Source organism: Carcharodon carcharias, chromosome 21, assembly GCF_017639515.1.
Source record: "Carcharodon carcharias isolate sCarCar2 chromosome 21, sCarCar2.pri, whole genome shotgun sequence".
In the NCBI taxonomy this organism is placed as follows: Eukaryota; Metazoa; Chordata; class Chondrichthyes; order Lamniformes; family Lamnidae; genus Carcharodon; species Carcharodon carcharias.
Window position 1 is genome coordinate 4,125,894 of NC_054487.1, and position 18,187 is coordinate 4,144,080.

Consider the following 18,187-nt stretch of genomic DNA (forward strand, 5'->3'; position numbering starts at 1 on the left):
TCTTTATTTTGTATACCTCTGCCATGTCGCCCCTCAGACCTCTCTGCTTGAGCGAAAATAACCCTATCCTACCCAGCGTCTCATCATAGCTAAAACGCTCCAGCCCTGTTGAATTCTCCTGGTGAATCTCTTGTGAAACATCTTCAAGGCAGTCACATCCTTCCTATAGCTTGGCGATCAGAGCTTCTCATAGTAATCCAGCTGTACTCTAACTAGCATTTTACGCAGCCTCAAGATAACCTCACTATATTCTATGCCTCGGTTAATAAAGGCAAGCATCCCTTATGCGTTATTAATGAACTTATCTATCTGTGGTGCTGCCTTCACAGATATGTGTACATAAACATGATGTTCTCTTTGATCCTCGGCACGTCCCCTGTTCCTACCAATTATTATGTATTTCCTTGCTGTGTTAGCCCTCCCAAAATGCATCACCTCACACCTCTGAGGATTAAGTTCATTTGACACTTCTCTGCCCATTTTAACAGCCCAAAAATAACACCTTGTAATCTGAGCATCACCTCTCTCTTTACAGCACTAATTGTCTTGCCACCTGCGAGCTTACTGATCATACCTCCTATGCCCTGGTCTAAATAATTAATGTACAGAAACAAACAGCAAGGGTCCCAGCACCAACACCTACAGTACACCACTCATCACGGGCTTCCAATCACAAAAAAAACCTTTGACCATTGCCCTCTGTTTCCTGCCAGTAAGCCATTTTTTGATGATATTTCCAAATTGCCATGGGCTCTTGCCAGTTTGACCATTCTCTCATGTGGCCATATTTAAAAAGTCTTAGAGAAGTCCACGTTGACTGCATCCACTGCACTAGCCTCATCTGCACAACAAGTCAGCTCCTCAAAAAAAAACAAGCAAAGTTGTTTGACAAGATGTTGTCCTGAGAAAGCCATGCTGACAATCCCTGATTAATCCATGACTCTCTAAGTAGAGATTAATCCTATTCCTCAGCATTTATTTTTCAATAGTTTCCCTTCTGCGGGTGTTTGACCCACCAGCTGGCAATTACCTGATATATCCCAAGTACCTTTCCTGAATGTTGGTGCAACATTCACTTTCCTGCAGTGCTCTGCCACAACGCCTGCGGCCAGAGAAGATTCCAAAATTGGTGTCACGGCCCTTGCAATCTCCGCCCTTACCTCACGTAGCAGCTTTGGGAAAAATCTGACCTGGGCCTTGGGATTCATTCGCTTTTAAGTCCGCCAAAACAGATAATGCCTCCTCCCTTTCAATGTTAATTTGTTGAAGCATATCACAATCACCCTCCCTGAATTATACACCTACACCTCTTGCTCCATAGTGCACAGATGAAAAGTAATAATTTAAAACTTCACCTCCGACCTCTTGCTCTCCCCACAGATTGCCAATTTGGCCCCAAATAGGCCTTATTCTTTCTGGTATCCTCTTGCCGTTAAGATGTTTTTAAAATGCTTTTGGATTTTTCTTGAAACCTTATTATTGAAACGGATTTTAATGCCCCTTTTACGCTCTCAAAATGTATTTTCAAGATTCCCACTAAACTAATGTAATCCTCTTTAACCTCTATTACCCTTGACATCCAGATTTTGCTGTACTTGGTGGTCCTACCCTTCATCTTTACGGAATATGTTGACTCTTAACTGTCACTATTTGCTTTTTTGAATGACTCATGCTGGTTTGATGTGGAATTTCCTACAATGTGCTGCACCCAGTCCACTTGGTCAGATACTGCCTTATCTTGAAATCGGCCTTCCCCCAATTCAGAACATTTATTTTGTGCTCATCTTCATTCTTTTCTATAGCTATCTTAAATGTTACAGAATTATTGTCACTCACTGAGTTATGGTCACTTACAGATTTAGTGTCTGTCTGTATCTTGCTACACAGATGCTGGCAGAATTGGTGAATTTTTGTTCTATTCAGTACTTTCCTTTTCTTATTTCAGATTTCCAGCATCCACAGTATTTTGCCTTTTGCCCCTGCCCGTCAATCACTCCGAGGGCAGGTGCAGAAAAATCACAGGATTAGATACACGTTAAGGTTTTTTGTAATAAATGTCCGTCTATCTCACAATAGTAAGTGAAATTTAAATTCAGTTCCAAAATCGGGTATTTAAAGCTCTTGGTGGTAATAGTGGCCAGTGGATTCCTCTGACCGCTACTAAGCGAGCTGACAGAGTCCAAAGGAACTTAGCTGCTGCACTGGATCTACAACAATTGGCGAGGGAACCAACAAGAGGGGTGAATAAACTTGACATCATCATCACCAGTCTGCTGCGGCATATGCAGCCGCAAATGATAGTATCAGTAGAAATGACCAGCACACAGTGCTTGGAGAGACGAATACCCATCTTCTCATTAAAGACATCCTCCATCGTGTGGTCTGAGACTACCACAGTGCAAAAGGATATTGATTCGGGCATGTGCAGCAAATAAACAACTGGGTAAGCCAAGAGGCGCGATGGGCCAACTGCAGCAGCAGAGTTGTACTAAAACACAATCTGTAACCTCACAGTCCGGCATAACCCACCACTCTACCTCTACTACCTAGCCAAGGGATCAACACAGTTTAAAGAAGAGTTCAGGAGGGCATGATAGGAGCAACAGCAGGCATACCTAAAATGAGATGGCAACCTGGTGAAGCTACAACATCGGACCATTTGCCTGCCAAAGAGTATAAACAGCAGGCGTTAGACAGAGCTAAGCGAGTCCACAACCAACGGGTCAGTTCTAAGTTCTTCAGTACTGCCACATCTAGTCATGAATGGTGGTGGACAATTAAACTACCCCCATCCTCAATGATGGTGGAGGCCAGTACATCAGTGCAAAAGATAACGATGAAGCATTCTAAACCATCTTCAGCCAGAAGTGGAGTGGATTATCACTTCGGCCTACTCAGGAGGTGTGCAGCATCACAGATTCCACTATTCAGCCAGTTCAATTCACTCCTGGTGACAGCAATAACCTGTTTAAGGCCCGGGGTACTGAAAATAATGGACCCTGACAACGTGGCGGAAATAATACTGAAGATGTGTTCTCTAGAACTTGGCATAACGTTAGCCAAGCTGTTCCAATGCAGCTACAACACTGGTATCCACCCAACTATGTTTAAAGTTGCCCAGGTATGTACACTAAAAGCGAGATAAATCCAATCCATGTAGTTACCATCTCATCAGCCTGCTCTTGGTCATCACTAAAGTAATGAATGGGGTCATCAACAATACTGGGTGGCAGTAGGTGACTAATGGGGTAGTACAATGATCAGTGCTTGGGTATCAGTTACTCACAAGTGTATTTCAGTGACTAGATGAGGGAAGCAAATCTAATATTTCCAAAGTTGCTGATGGCATAAAGCTCAATGGGAATGTGAATGGTGAGCAGGATCGAGAAGGAGCCAAGGCGATTTGGACAAGTCGAGTTAATGGGCAAATGCATGGCAGATAGAGGATAATCTGGATAAGTGTGAAGTTATGCACTTCAGTAGGAAAAAAAGAATGACAGAGTTGCATTTAAATGGTGATAGAATCGGAAATGTTGCTGTGCAAAGTTTCCCTGGCTGTCCTTGTACATCAAGCGCTGAAGGCAAGCATTCCGTTGCAGCAAGCAGCTAAGAAAGTCAATTGCGTGTTGGGTCTTCATTGCCAGAGGACTGGAGTACAGGGGCAAGGATGCCTCACTGTACAGGACTTTGGCGAGACATTACCTGGATTAGTGTGTGCGTTTTTGGCCTCCTGACCTAAGAAAGGCGATACTAGCCATTGAGTGAGTGCAGCGAATGTTCAGTTGATTGATTCCTGAGATGGCAGCATTGCCGAATGAGGAGAGATTCAGCCGAACATGCCTGTATTAACGGGAATTTGGAAGAATAAGAGAGCGTGTCATTGAACTGGAATGAAATTATGACTAGGCCGGGCATACTGGATGCAGGGATGATAGTTCCTGTCGCTGGGGTGTCCAGAACATGGTGCCACGGTCTCAGGATATGGGGTCAGACATTAAGGGCAGTGAAGAGAAAAGACATTTTAACTAGAGGGTGGTGTAACTGTGGAAATATCGTCCGCAGAGGGTGATGGAGCCCATTCACTGGCTATTTTAAAAAAGGAAACAGATTGACTTCTATATTCCAAAGGCGTCAAGAGGAGGGAGGAGAGCGGGAGTATTTCGTTGACATAGAGGTTCTGCTATGAACATATTGAATGGTGGAGCAGGCTCGCATGGCTTACTGTAGCTCCCATTTCCTACGTTTCCAAGTGCTTACTCTGTATGCAACACCATCCTGTACCTGTCCTGGGAGTTTTTGATGGCAGCAGTGCAGAGGGAGATTTGCTCTGTATCTTTCACCGTGCTGTTCATTCCATGGGAGTCATTGATGGGGATGTGCAGAGGGAGCTTTACTCTGTGTCTAATCCCCTGTAATGCCTTTCCTGGGAGTGTTCTAAGAGGGAGTACAGAATGCTGTAGATTTCTTTGGATTATTTCATCAAGACAGCGGAGAGGGAAATTAATTAGTATGTAAGCACATGCTGTACCAGACCCAGGGGTGTTTGATATAGAAAGCAAAGGTGGGTGATTATGCACTTTTCCTGCACTGGAAGTGTTCTATGGCGACATTGTAGTGGGGGATTACTCTATATATAATTCGATGCTCTACCTGCCAGGAGAATGTTTGATGGTGACAGTGCAGATGAATATACGCTAAATTTAAACCTGTGGTGTACCTGCCCTTGGAATGTTTGATGGGGACATTATGGAGAGAGAATGACTGTCTGTCCATCTACGTTCTTTGCCTGTATTGCTTGTGTTTTCAGGAGGCAGTGTAGATGAAGACTTGCTACCTGTCGAATCCCATGTGGTAGCTGTACACTGAACGTTTTATTCAGAGAGCGCAGATCGAAATATGTTCGGTACCTAAACCAATGCTGAACATGCTTTAGGCGTGTTTGCTAGGTACACTGTAGAAAAAGCTTTACTCTTTACATAACTCCTTCATTCACCTGCCGTGAGAGCGCTTGATGAAAACAATGTAGAGAATGATTACTCGGTATCTAACCATATGATGTATCTGTACTCAGAATGCTTGATGGGAACAATGCAGTGCGAGCTTTACTCTATATCGAACCACGTGCTGTAATTATAATGGGACCATTAGATGAGATCAATGTAGAGGCAGTTTTATTCTGTACCTCGGCGATTGGTGCAAATGCCCTGGGATTCCTTGATGGGAGCAGTGTAGACGGAGCTTCACTCTACCTCAAAACGCCTGCTTTTCCTTTGCTAGGAGTGTTTGAATGGGTCAGTGTACAGGGAGTTTTACCCTGCATCCAACCCCGTGCTGCACCTTTCCTTCCAGTGCTTGGTGGGAAGAGTGTCTACGGGGATTTACTCTGTAACTCCGTGCTGCAACTGCCATGGGTATTTTTGATTTCATATTGCACAGGGGGTTTGCTTTGTATCTAATTTCATGTGAAACCTGGCCTGAAAGTGATTACTGGGGGCAGAGTTGAGCGAGCTTTAATCTGCATCTTTAGCGTGAACTGCCCTGGCTGTTTATGTGACAGCAGTGTACAAGGATATCCAAACACACGGACAGACACCTCCATACACACAAACACACATTGATGCACACACACACACATACACACATACACAGACAGAAAAGCACATATGCGCTCACACTCATGGAAACACATGCACACACACATAAACAAAACACATACTCACAAAACAATCCTGGACACACATTCACAGAAACTCACATGGATGGGCAATATCCATAGATAGACTACCTCTTTCAAGCACTCACACAAACACACACAGATACATAGACACACACTCAAGGACGGACAGATGGACTGACAGACACACAGGTGGATAAGTTGTTCAAGAACACACATGGAATGCTTCTGTTTATTCGTAAATGAATATAATACAAAAGCAGGAATTTAATGCTGGAAATCTAAAGAAAAACGCTGGTTATGCCAAAGCTTGAATAATAATAATAATAATGATAATAAATAATGATAATAGTAATTATTATTAATTAATGTTTTCATTGTTATTATTATTATTATTTTCACCAAAGCATTGCTGGTAGGACATTAATGCTCTGGAGATCGAGCAGAGGACATTGAAAATAATTTTGCCAGGGTTGGAACCTTTTAACCATTAGAAACGATTGGATAGGCTAGTGTTGCTTTCCTTGGAACTCAGTAGGCTGAGAGGTGACCAAATGGAGCTTTACAACAGCATAAGGAGTGTACATAGATTATACAGGAAATACATGTCTCCCCTTATGGAGAGCTGGATTATAGGAGGCACAGGTATAAAGCTTTTGGCCGAAGGGTTAGAGATGACATGGAGGAAAACAGATTCACCCAGAGGTCGGCGGGCATGTGGAATTCTCTGCCCGGGTTGGTGGTGGAGGCAGAAACGCTCAACTCATTGAAAAGGTTCCTGGATCAGAAGCTGCAGTTCTGTAACCTGCACAGATACGGACCAGCAGCTGGAATGTGATATAAGAATGGGCTGCAATATATTTTCTGCAAGCACAAATATGATGTATTGAATGGCGCCTCTCAGTGCAGTACCATTTTCATGGCTCCATGGATTGGGAGAGGGACAATCCTAGACTGAGTGAAAACATGGTGGTGGCGATGGTGGTGCGGGGCTTTGCGTGTGGGTGGTGCTGGATGGGGGAGGGGCAGAGAACAACCTTCAGTGTTTTTTGTGTTTTTTGACAATGAGGCAGTAAGCTGGATGGAGGGGCATTCGAAATTAATGGGGGGTCTCACTGTTTTTGGACATGAAGCTAATTACTGGTAGCTTTTTCATAATACGCTCCTTGTGGTGGGGTGGATATTTAGGGTGAACCTCAAAGATTGAGGAGGGGCCAAAAATTCTAGCATCAACAAGCCAGAGGGAAAAAAAAATCTTCCTCTGTGTCCGGGTTTATGGGGCTCCCTGTCTCCCCAACACTCACCTTCTCTCACAACATTTTATTTTCTGCCTCTCTGTCTTCACAATCTAAATATGTTTATCTCTTTACCCTTTCTCCCTATCTCTGTCTCTCTGTGTCTTTTTTCTCTCTCCCTCTCTCTCTCTCTCTCAGGCTGTCTCCGGGCCAACTGCCATGCCCGCCTTTGGGAGAGCACCATGTAGCGGAATTTCAATCAAATCATTGAGGGATTGAAAAGATGGACAGGCAGCCCATCTAATGTGTCTATAGCGATGCTAGGGGCTGTGCTTTTCTGTCCAATCATGTCTGAGGGATCGCGATTAATGACAGGCAGTCCTTCCAATGGTAGTATGGGGATGTTTGGTGATGTGCTTTCTCTCCAGTTACTGAGCTATATCCGTGAAGCATTAATAGGCCGGCCAATTGGAGAGCACAGTTTTTCAGACCTGTCTTTATTTGTCCAGTTAATGACTGGTATCCATGATGGACAAGCAGCTGGCCAATGGGCTATCCGAGGGATTCAGATTATCTCATCACTGAATGAGTTGAATAATTGTAGTAAAGGGATATTTCAGCACAATGTTCAACTGCTGGCTGTACGGGTTATGTGCCGCGGTGTAAATTGCAGTGTTAATGCAGCAGCTCAGGAGATGCAGCATGAAGCCCAATTCCTTAACTAACCGATCTAACCATACTGAATAATATCCCAAATCATACATTCGCCTACATATAGAAAACGCCGTGAGCATTGATGAAAAGTCGATTAAATCGGCCGAAAACAGGCGCAAAGTGCCTGCATCGTTCATCCGCCATCACTTTGCTTAACATTATCAATTCACTAGAGAAACTTGCTACCAGAGCAAGGCTCACTTTGTTAACACCTTTGTCATAGAAATATCTGTAGCAACTCTAAGTATCCTTTGTTATATTTCTAGCTCGCTTTCTCTTGGACTCAATTTTCCCCCTTTACTAATATTTTTTCATTCGTTGCTGTCTTTTATAATATTTTTCTAACCTTTTGAAAGTCATCCACCTTTGCATAATTTTATGGGTTTTTTTAAGCCTGATGCTCGCTCTATTGCTTTTAGTTAACCGAAGATGGTGGGCACTCCCCGGGACTTTATTTTTCCTTTCGGAAAATATCATTTCTGTGTTTTTCCATTAAATTTATGTTACTTAAACTCTATTGACCTATTTCTTAACGGAGTTTGGTGGTTAACTTCAGTTCGCTCTGCCTTCATGCCCACAAAATGTCACTTATTTTATTTAAAATGCTTAACTTGGGCGTATTCGTTTCTTCCTCAAAATGAATGCAAAACTAAATCACACTATTATCACTGCCACCTAGGTTTGATTTCAATATGGCGTTATCAATCCTGTTTCGTTTGCTCAATATCTGGTCTAGTGCAGCCTGTCCACTGTTTGAAAACAGAACATGCTGTTCTCAGAAACAAACCCGAAAATACGCTGTGGGAACCTTGGGTGGAATGGTCACAGTTTTGCCGTCATGTAAACGAAACACAATATTTTACCACCGGCCACAGTGTCAGCTTACAACACTGTATCACTATAGTCAATCCTTATTATTAATGCATTTTGTGGAACACTCTGTTTCCATAGTGAGAGGGCTCTCATTCGCCCAACACGCTGTCACCTCGCTACTTAATCGCTCCAGGCGCCATATTTAAAGTGCAGCCTGGGGCACATCTTTCAGTGCTTTCAGCCCAGGACTGCTGGACAGAAGGCATGGCTTCAGAAACCAAGGTGACTGCAGCGCGCAGTGTTGATAAGGCGTCCCTCAAGAGCATGTGGGTTGTAGGGTTGGCACACTGCGAGGCCCTGTACCCCCCCCCCCCCCCCCCCCCCGCTCTGGCTGCAGAACGAACAGGAATATTGGAAAGTGGTGGCAGCCGTGGTCACCGCCAACAACACATGAAAGGTAACAACCACCCAATGCTGAAAAAGGATAAATGATCTCGTCTGTTCCACCACAGTAAGTCACTATTGTCAACACTCTCAACTCAAACACATGTAAACATATGCAGCATTCAAAGGGATTTCTCGCACTGCCAGTTCAAGAAATATAACCATTCACTGTTTCACACACAACTTCATTGTTTTCCACTGCTTGTTTGTCCCTACAATCACACCAACCCCCTCTACTTCTCTCCTCCCACACAAACCCACCCCCCCACCGCCCCCCCCCCCCCCCCCCACACACACACACACACCTTAAACCAGCTTATATTTCACCCCTTTCTTGGATTCACTCAAGTTCTGTCGAAGTGTCATGAGGACTCGAAACGTCAACTCTTTTCTTCTCCACCGATGCTGCCAGACCTGCTGAGTTTTTCCAGGTAATTCTGTTTTTGTTTTGGATTTCCAGCATCCGCAGTTTTTTTGTTTTGATTTCATTGTTTTCTTCTGGTCCAGGGGTCACTAAAGAGCCTGACTTGGCAGGCATTCTGCTTCCACTGTCACCATATTTTTTCTAACAGGGCAAGACAGCACACCAAAAAAAGTGTGAGTTCGCGGAATGGGGAGGAATTGTCTTGAAGTCAAGGTATTTACGGACTTTGAAAACAGGCCCATCAAGTCGGCCAGGAAAATCGGAAACATTCCTGCGCTGACAGTGAAATCATCGATGCTCCAGCAGTTCAAAATCCTTCAGACAACCATGCCATAAATGATGTGTCCTGTTTCACAGGTCACAGCCATTCACCAATTATCTCCCCCTGCTTCCACAGCCACACTTGGTGAACAGCCGATGGGAGCCATGACCGATGGGATCCAACCAGGTTCAGCAGAATCATCTGAAGAGGAATCTGAAGGCACCTTCACGGAAGACATGTCTCTGCGCTCACCAAGAACCTTCAACAGTGCAGAGTCACACACTTTGTTGGGACCAGGTTCTAGGTGGATTTGGCGTCACAACCTGATGATCAAATCACACAGTCTGATCTGCAACAGTTGGGGACAGTGCCTTCGAAGATGTCCAGCACTCAGAGTGCTGCTCGAGGGCAGAGGTTTGCTGAGTCCGATTCAGAAAATGAGCCAAAGGACTTCGCCATGTGCCTGTTGCTGGAGATGCAAAGGAAAGCATGGGGTCATCAGGAAGGCATGTAAAAGGCACTCATCGCTTTTCAAGGCCTGATGGATGTGTCCAATGACATTCAGCCCTAGGTTATATCACTGGAATGCCAACGCTCCGGGGTCAACATTGATAGTATGGCGGCTGCCAATGAAACCTTGCTGAGGGCATTTTTACTGCACTGCTGCGCGGCCTTAACTCCATTGCTGAAGGAGCAGTTGGTGTGCAATAATGTGTAGGCGAGAGGCTGGCTGTCAGCTTGGCCTCATTGCAGCTGCCCGTTCCCGTCCAGCAGGCAGCCAGAGACACCCAAGCACCCATAGGGATTAGTGTCAGAATTCGTACGCCACGGGGCCATACACCACAGGTGACTCCGGGAGGCTGACCACTCCACACCCCTTTTCCCTGTGAACTCCTCACCTACAGCTCCACAGGGCGAGGATGGTGCCACTGCCACACAGCACGACCAAAATAGTAGGTCAGGACTTCCAGGCCTCAGCCCTCCAAAGGTCTCCCACCATGGTTAAAACAGAGACGTTATAGCCGTCAGCAGGCTGCCTCGAGCTGCACTGTAGATGGCTGGGGGTGGGGGGGCACCAAGGTTGAGAAGGTTAAGACAATGTAATTACATATTCTGGGCACTGGTGATAACCACTTGTATATAATGTTGACTATTACAGATGAACTCCCAAATACACCCGTGCCTATGGCTCCTTGGTGTGATAAGTAGTATTCATGTCACTCTGGTGTGAGATTTTGATTCCTGCAAAAGGCAAAGGTAGGTGTATCAGTCCAGCACATCTTCCTTGTGCTTTGTCCAGAATTCAGGCCAAAGTGATGGTGCGGCCTCACACTCGGTGGAAACATTACAGACGCCTGCACCTCTGTGGTGCTTGATATTGATGCCAGCATGTCGTGGGCATATGCCAACAGAGTTCTGTCACTCTGCGTGCTCACTAAGGTGGGTCTGGCCTCCATCCCTTCAGCATCTATGACCAGTGACGCTGTGCTCCTGATGGTGTCAGGTGCTGATGGCTGAAAGATCATTAAATATGTTTAAATTTTCACAGCTGCATCACTATGATGCGACCTTGATCATAGATCACAAGCGAGCAGCCCTCAGCCAGAACGAAGTCAGACATTCACAGAGGCAATGTGAAGATCTATGCAGTGAGCACACTGCATGTGATCATCATCCCCCTGCAATCGAGCGATGATTAGTGACCCTGTTGTATCATCACGACAGGATAGTTATCACAAGGGGTACAGCTGCGATCATCAGTCAGGCTCGATTGAAACACTCTGACTGGATTGAAACACTCACAGATGCAAAATGAGGGCCTTTAGTGTCTGCTCACTGCATGTCATCATCTCCCTTCACAAATCTAGCAGCTACGATGGCGTCCGGAGCGCACCAACTGCTTCTGGTCAGCAGAGATGCCTCATGGCTGTCATAGTTGCAGTCTAAGACCTCTCCACTCTCATTCCTTTCGGCATCCTCCTGACCGGATGAGAACTCCAGCTCCTCCTCAGCCAGCCACTCTCCCGTTCCAGCACAAGGATGTAAAGTTTGACGCAGATGACAACGATGTTTGACAGCCTCTGTAGGCTATATTACAGTGCTCCATCAGACCAGTCCAGGCACCCGGATCTCATTTTCAACATCCTGATGTTTTGTTCCACCAGAGTGCGAGTTGCAGCATGAGCATCATTATAGAATCACCCTGCTGAAGCCTGAGGCTGCTGATTGGATGTCATCAGCCATGCCCTCTGCAGTTAGGCTTTGTCTCCGAGGAGCCATCCCTGCTGCCTCTGTGGACCCTGGAAGGTGTCAGGGACCTGTGACTGAGTGATAATTTGGGAATCATGGACACGCCCTTGAAACAAAGCATAGGCCTGCAGGATGCCTTTGTGGCGTTCTTACACAAGCTGAACATTCAGAGAAAGGAAACATTTGAGATTGACATATTTGACTGCTTTGTGCAACGCAGGTCTGAGCGTAGTCGATTGCATCCTGCATCTGTGGGAAAACTGTGATCTTGGATTGCTCAATCACCCTTATATCCTGGCTCTCTTGGTCGCTGGGAAAAAAGCAAAATCTTGTGTGCCATCGCCAAGATGATGGCCATGTCCTCATTGGAAACATATTTCGATGGAGAATTGTGTTATGACACAGAGGACACCTGTGGAGCCCTGCAAGGAGCCACTGGTTTAGAAACCGAACACTGCGGCATGTTCACGAGCACGGGAAGTGAATTACCTCGATGTCCCCATGGTTCCATATCCTGTAGCATATGGCAGGTGTGACCGACCAGTTCGCAGGATTCACGCAGCCTTCGGAGGTGCTTGTTCCTGGCCATCTGCGGCAATGAAAAGCCACCTCTATAGGCCTTAGTTCAAGCTCGAGCCGACCAGTGACTGTGGTTTGTAGGCAGCGTGCGCAGGAGGCTAGCCAGCCCTTCTGTCTGAGGGTGTTGCTCCTCCCTCTTCATAGTGAGGAGAATCAGTCGCTTTCCTCTCCATAGCCTTCACTCTCTGTGCAACAGGAGGCCTGCAGCTACTACAGCAGACTCTTTCCTTCTGAGCTACTCACACTACAGGATGAAAGAGAGATACAAGTCTTTTAGCTTGGAATGCTCAGGGAGCAATTCTTCGTTAAGTCTGTAGCCCCAAACCACATCCTGGCGCATGCTGACACTGCTCGGATAACCAGAGTTAAGTGCACTGTATGGGTGCAACATAAACTATCTTCCTTTGCCCTACTTCCCCTGACTAATTGGCGGCAGACTCACTGATTGGATTGCATGCTGTTGTCGTAGCTCAGGGGCAGGCATACGAGTCAGAGTCACAGACTTTTAAAACAAGTAAAGTGTCATTTCAGCCCATTGTGTCCGTGCCAGTCATCAAGCTCCTAACGACTCTAATCCCACTTTCATCACTTGATCCGAAGCATATTATGTAATGGCACTTCGAATATTCATCTGAATACTCCTTTAATGTTGTGAGGGTTCCACCCACCACCTCCGCCAAAATTCTAGGCTGTGCGTTCAAGGGAACGCCTATTTTCTCATTGACTGGCAGCTTCCATCATGTGTTCAGACAGTGTATTCCAGAGTATTACAGTTCTGAATTGATTACCGTTTCTTCATGTTCCCTCTTTTTCCTCTCCACAATTACTGTAAATATTGTTAGTGTTCCTTGTCCCAGTAGAAACAGTTTCTCCTTACTGTCACTGAACTCCATGTTAATTTGGAAACGTATATTCAATTCCCCTTGACTGTTCTAAGGAGAAAAATGCCAGCTTCTACTGGCCTCCTCATGGACCTGAAATCCATCATCCCTGACACTACTCCTGTATATCCCCTTTGTCATCTCTCCAATATCCTAAATCACCCTATTATGTAGTGACCAGAATTGAACACAATTCCTCAACTGAGGACTAACCAGTGCTTTATGAAAGTTTAACAGAACTTATTGTGTTTGTACTCTCTGCCTCTATTTATAATTTCATACATCCTCTTTGTATTTGAAACGAACTTGTCAACATATCCTTCCACTTATAAAGAAGTGTTTAAATGCATCCGCTCTGTTTCTGCAATTGTCACATTTAGCTTATATTGTATCTCCTAAATCCTCCTTCAAATGTGTTCTTCACACGCCCCTGAAAAAAATTACTATTCCCTGTGCCTCTATATTTCACCAATCGTTTATATCCTCATGATGATTACCACCATCCTCCTCACTGTCTACGTTTCTGACTTCCACCTGTACAAATGCGAACATGTGACATGGTACACAAATGGGCCATTCAGAACCTCGAGCATGCTCCGCTATCCATTATGATCATGGGTGTCAGCTTGTGTTGGGAATTCTATATTCCCATTTACTCCTGATAACAATTTATTTCCTTGCCTCGCAAGAATCTACCTACCTCTGCCTTAATAATTTTGAATAACCCCACCTGCACTGCCTTCTGAGGCAGAAAGTTAGGAAGGCACTCAACACTCGTTATCTCTCGAAAAGGGGCAACTACTAATCTTCAAAATGTTCTTCGCTCACATCTTGATTTTTTTCCCATAATCCTCTGTCCTTTATGTGTATCATAAAGAGCGGTACGCCATGATGTCGTTCTCCGGATATCATCACTTTAAACTCCCCTCCAGTCTGAATAAATGTCGGCCACCACTTCTCTCTGCGTACTGCCTCTTCACCATTATCACATCCACGCTGTCACTGTCCCTTTACTCCATGGTGTTCAGTATCTATCACAGCTTCATCTAATGGCACTTGATCACAAATATTCAGAGAAATTACATTCAACGCACTTCCCTCATCAAATTATTCTGTGCTTCAGGACTATTTTTTTCTTCCAAAGAAACAGTTCTTTTTTTCTGTCCACGTTATGTCCTCTATAAATTTTACCATCAGCGACATTATGCTGACTCTTCGGTAGTTCCAAGGTTTTTTTACTCTCTCCTTTTATAAACAGGGTGGAACGTTTGCAATCCTCCAGTACTCTGGAACCACCCTTATGTGGAAGGAAGATTTAAAGATTATGGTCAGTGCCTTCGTTATTTCCACCATTAATGCCTTCATCGAGCCTCATGCATCTGATCCAGAACAGGTAATTGTTCTAGTTTAAAGTGATGTAACAAATATTGGATTGAGATCAGTTAACAAAACCTGTTAGCTCTGAGACTGTAATTAATGTTAGTCTACATGGATTCTACTTCTGTCACTGGAGGGTTTCCTGCTTCTATTAAAAAGGAACTCCTTTCAAAGTGTTACACCATAATGTCATCGGGAGCTTCACCTCGGCACTGGCAGGAATCAGCAGCTCTGGAGAGATAGACAGAATTGCTCAGCATCTGAAAACAATAGGTTGGAATGTTCCAAGAATGGATAAGAATCTAAGAACAATAGACTGGAATGTTTCAACGATGGATCAGAATATAATATGAAAACAATAGATTTGGAAGTTACAGCAACGTATCGGAACCAGAGAACATTCGTTTGCAATGTTGCAACAATGGGCAGGGTATATTCCTGCGTGATGTACATGTTCACTACACCTTGGTGGAAATTGGCTGATCACATCTATTGCACCACTCTGGCTATTCAAGCAGTTTACTATCCGATCCTGTCTATTGTTGGTGTACCTGGTAAATCTCTCTGTTCAGTGATGTATTTTACAAACCAGATTTAACTTCATGCTGTTCTTGTCATTTGAAATTTGTATCGATGGAATCTATTGAAAACACTTTTCATTTGAACAACCCTCACTATTCAATGAATCCACGAGCCTCCCTGGCCAATATTTGAGCAAGAACCAGATTGTTCACACAATGTGCGACCTCTTCGACCATGAGCTGCTTACTGGCTGCCTAATCTGTCCATTCCTCACCCTGCACCCTTCCTCCTCCATACTGTAACTCATCGCCACACCTGCCTCAGCACAGCTACTGAATAAACCCTCACCTGTGTCTCAATCGAGGTTCGAATATTCTAACGTTGTCTCACTTAACAAGCTTCATTAACACGAGCTTGTCCCAAACTATCCTTTCCATATTCGAATTGACACTAAATACCATTCAGCCATCATCCCTTTCCTCACTTGTGTGAAGTATTTACTGATCTGGTAACACCTACCTTTTAATATTCTCATTATTAAAATGTTATCAAGCTCCCCGGTCTCACACCTCAGAATAAGCTCAATCCAAATGTCATTTTCCTATATTCATGAAAGTCATTTCTCTTTATGTTTTATCGAATTTAACTTTAAAGTGTATATGCTCTCTCTACATCTCCCGCTGGCCATAATTCTGATCTCTCATGCGGTAGTAAAAAGCACAAAATATGAAACATTGACAGATGCACTGGCAATCACTTCCAAGAGTCTCCCACCTGATGCACCATGTTGGACAGACAGTATCAGCAGCTTTGACACATGGCTTTTTAAATTGGTGTGTGGCTGCCCATTAAACTACTGTGCAAGTCACTCACAGCTTAACGTGTGTACAGCAACACGAGGAAATTTAACAAGTGCAATGTAAGATAACCAGTAATCAAGTTTGCAGACGAGGGCCTTTGACTGAGCTTGTGATTTGATATATTTTGAAATAATTATTCATTCATGTAGTGTAGGCGTCGCAGAAACGACCAGCATTCATTTCCCATTTCTAATTGCACTTGTGAAGAGGACATTTTTTGTGCCAACCGCATTGCTTTCATAAGGGAATGCCTTCAGGAGAGACAGAACTACAGATAGAAAATCAAGAGAAAGTCCCACGAATAACTTTTAGTCAAAGGAAGATGAGGAATTTTAGAAAAGATGATTATGCGAACGTTAAGATAAGGAGCAGAGCTGAACGCTCCAAGCTTCAAATTCAGATATTAGAATGCTTTTGAAAACAGGCTTAAAGCAATATAAAGTCTTATCTGAAGTCAGAAGGCCATGAAAGAAGCTCTGATTGTTTGTAAATCTTGAATATGTGCATGTGAAGCAGTGACACTGCTGATGGTTGAGTCGGTGAGGTAAGGTGAATGGAAGACAGCTTGAATGTATGAGGAGACAGAGGGAAGAGGAGTATTGGACGGATAATTCGAAACCCTGGAGGTGAGTCCTTGCAGAAGGTGACTGAGATAAAGCATTGGTGTGGGAGGTGATTCCAAAATGAGTTCACGAAGAGTGGAGATTGGAAATTCTCGTGTGAAATATGGACTTCAGAAAGACCAGTTGACTCACGTTTGTGCACACTTGAGGGACAAGTTGAAGAGATACCCACAGCATTTCTTTGGAGTGGCATTTGTCACTTGGTTACATTTTGGTGTGTCTGACCACAGTTTCCCCTCTTGGTATACATGGAGAGTGCAATTAATGTGAACATCAGAAAATAACATATTATTATTATTATATTTCTGTTATCCTAATACATCAGTGCATATCTGTATAGCCATAGTTGTGGGTGAAGGAATATTATAATATCGTTTTTATTTCCTATTTAATAAATGATTTTTTTGGGATAAATCTTCATTAGATGACTCATATGACTCTTTTCATTACACCCTCTTCACGTAGCTAAAAAAACAAGTAGAAGTTATGGCCTATCAAACTGGGTTCCAACCTGGTATCCGACTTGTCCAGTTGCAAAATCAGCTGGGATTATAACAATATTATGACCATCATGAGGGCAAAGGCATTGTCACCCGTAATCCGGGGAACATTTCAAGAGGACGAGGAAGGGAGAATATTTCCGAGACTCCCTTGACCCGGATAGGCTGCCAGATAAGACTCCAATTCCCATTGTGCAGCTTACCATACACACCATGGATCCCGCATTCTTCACTGTTCCAACCATCTGAGATGCGCCATGATACCATCCCCTGGGCTACCACACTGCAATAAAAGAAGCAACCAAAAATCTTTCATTTACATATTTGCCATCGAAACATTCAAATTTAATGCAAAACTGAACGATTCCAGTTTGTGCATTACCTTAGTGCCTGCCTTGTAGTTTCCCTCGAATTGACTAGTTATCCTTCACAGTGCTCCCCCAGTGACTGCAGGATGGCAGGTGGAAAGCTGTAGACGTTCACTGGGGGAGGCTGCAGATGGCCTTGCAGTAAACCCTTGGGAAGCTGGGGGACTTTCAAGGCTCAAATACGGAGAGCAACAACTCGAAATGGCAGCAGCAGTCTGCGCTGGCTGATGGGTGACAGCAAGGACAGTGGGGGAATGGCAATGAAGGGAGATTGAATTTTGTCACCCTGAGAGAGGGCAGCAGTTTTGTGCACCATGGAAACACTCTAAAACCCACAGGAAGGGCCGCCAATGTTCCTAGTAATCTGTTGGAGTGCAGATTGCTGGACTGCTGAGAGAATCTGCATGTCCCTTTGAGCACTAAGATACACAGCCATGATGACAGCAGTCTGAGCCTGCAGAGCGCAAACAGGGGCCTCATAAGCGCAGGCTGAGATTCCATTGCGGCAGTGAGATGTTGGATGGTTTCAGCTTGCGCCGCAATGGAAACTCAGAAATGTCCACCAGAGACAGCGCCACAGCCGGTCCCGCTGTTGCTGTCAATGAGTTAGTGGCCACTTCCACAGGTACCAGCAAAGTTCTCAACTGAGTCACATGTATCA